This window comes from Sinocyclocheilus anshuiensis, unplaced genomic scaffold (genome assembly GCF_001515605.1).
Source record: "Sinocyclocheilus anshuiensis isolate Anshui unplaced genomic scaffold, SAMN03320099.WGS_v1.1 scaffold197, whole genome shotgun sequence".
NCBI lineage: Eukaryota > Metazoa > Chordata > Actinopteri > Cypriniformes > Cyprinidae > Sinocyclocheilus > Sinocyclocheilus anshuiensis.
The window spans coordinates 906,512-909,251 of record NW_015540856.1 but is presented as its reverse complement, the minus strand read 5'-3'; positions in this window follow the sequence as shown (position 1 = coordinate 909,251).

Below are 2,740 nucleotides of genomic sequence, written 5' to 3'. Positions count from 1 at the left end.
GTTGTTTTGCGGTTTTTTTTTTTTTTTTTTTTTTTTTACCTTGTAGATGCTGTATAGTATACTGCTGTTTCACATCCTGAATAATAGCAGTTCATAAAACAGTCCAACACTCATACAGTTTTACTGTTTATTACTTTAAAAAAAATTCTGATTTAATAAATAGTCTATAGAAATGTAAAAAAGAAAAACGCTTTGTGTTTTTGTCACGAGTTATATTGGGTCTAAAGTGGGGGTTAACATCAGTAGTGACTTATCTAGTGATTCTGACAATCTTGTACAGCAGCTTTAAGGCCTCGGCATCTGAACAATCTGTTTGTCAAATGTCAGTTTTGGATCAGTGTCAAATATGCTACATTTCACAGTATAGTACATAAGCTTAAAGCAGGGGTGCCCAAACTTGGTCCTGGAGGGCCAGTGTTTCCACTAGGTCCCAGCGCTCGTGAAGAGGTTCAATTCGAACGACTGCACAGCTGATGTTGCCATCGCACCTGCACACACGCCAAGGGCACGGGGTCAACACCTGACTGAACAGCTCAGATGTCATTAAAGGGATAGTTCACCCAAAAATAACAATTTTATGTTTCTCTGCTTACTCCCAGGGCATCCAAGATGTAGGTGACTTTGTTTCTTCAGTAGAACACAAATTAAGATTTATAACTCAAACCGTTGCAGTCTGTGAGTCGTATAATGGAAGTGAATGGGAATCACGGCTTTGAGAGTAAAAAAAACATACACAAACAAAACCAAATTAAACCCTGCAGCTCGTGACGATACATTGATGTGTAAAGATACGAAACGATCAGTCTGTGCAAGAAACTGAACAGTATTTATATCTTTTTTTACCTCTGATTCACCGCAGTGTCCAAACTGTCCTGAGCGCGTTTGCGTCTTCTTCAGCTGGCACGTGACGCGTCGGTAATGCACTTATAAGTCTGCGATCTGCCGTAAAGCAAGAAGAAGACGCGAACAAGCTGGCTGTTGAGGACGCGCCGCCGCTCAGGACAGTTCGGACATTGCGTTGAATCAGAGGTAAAAAACAATATATATACTGTTCAGTTTCTTGCACAGACCGATCGTTTCGTGTCTTTACACATCAATGTATCGTCACGAGCCGCAGGGTTTAATTTGGTTTTGTTTGTGTATGTTTTTTTGACTCTCAAAGCCGTGATTCCCATTCACCTCCATTATATGACTGACAGACTGCAACGGTTTGAGTTAAAAATCTTCGTTTGTGTTCTACTGAAGAAACAGTCACCTACATCTTGGATGCCCTGGGGGTAAGCAGATAAACATCAAATGTTCATTTTTGGGTGAACTATCCCTTTAAATCAAGCAAAATGGTTTGTTACAAACCTCTTGTCACATTTAGGGCCAGTCACAGTATTTAGTTTGGTGGCTAAGTATTCTGTAAGAGTGTGCATAGCATTTGTCAGGGAAGCAATACCTAAAATGTTCACTTGAACTTACAACTTGAGCACAATATTTGTAATGTATATCGAGTGACACAACTAACAAGACAAAGAAACGCTTATAAAATGCCTTGCCATACTACTCCATTATATAATTATGAAGTAATCATCGCTGGCATAACGTGAGCATGACATGGTAGTAGATTGTCAAGAAAAAAACATTAAAATAAATAATTCTATTGCCTATAGTCCTATATCTAACTATAGACTGGATGTCAATAGTTACTGTTTTAGGTTTTGGTGAACAGATGCTGGAATGTTTTTTTTTTTAAAGATCTGTATTCTAACAATATTAAGTGTGTGTTGAACATCAGGAGTGACTCAGATACTTTTCAAACAGCTGCATGATCTATAGCAATAGAAAAGCAAACGAATGTTGTATTTTGATTGAGGCACAACCATATTTTCTCAACCATCTGCTGCTTATTGCTTTTGCATTTCCGTATCTTGTCTTAAACCACAACTGGAATAGGACAGTTCATTGCAGTGACAGAATAAGGCATACTTTACATCTGCCAGTTGTTCGAATGAGATTGTTACGTTTAAATTTTCAGTCTGTTAAGTTAACGTGTTTATGAAATCTCACTGGTGCTTAAATTGGTTTTGCTGGTGACTTTAGAATGAAATGGGGTGTATTTTCTTTGGGGGTAAACAAGCGGGAACCAACATCATTCTCTGATGATGTCTGCGTATGGGCTGCTTTCATACTAGAGTTTATACTGCAGACACAAGTCTGCTTGATGTCAGTTTGGTTTATTTGGCTGGTGTTTTCTGAACTTGTGTTAGGACCAAGCAGTTTGCCTTGGTACATTCTCACAATTGCTGTATAAGGCAGTTTTCACAGGTTAAGGCTGTTAGGCCAGTTTACATCCATATGAACTGTACCCCAAGCTGCCGTTTTCAAATGTACTCTGGTTTGCTTCCTCAGGAGCCCCAGAGTTTGGTAAAGAGCTATTAAAAACAACCAAACAATGTCAAGCGAACCAAAGTCCCCAACAAAAGAACAATAACCTTGTTATAGACACATTCACATCAAAATGGCACATACATATAGCCAAACTGCACTTGTGTTTTTGAATTGGTCTTAAACTGATAGAAGACTATCAATTAGAATAATGTATCTCCACAGAAAGGTTCCAACGATTCAAGAAACGTCCCAGATTCTATTTACTCTATTTACACAATAAATAATAATTAATAGGACTTTCTTCCTCAGGAAAAATAAATAAAAATTAGTCTCTGCTGGATGTAAAAGTCAAATATCCTTAATC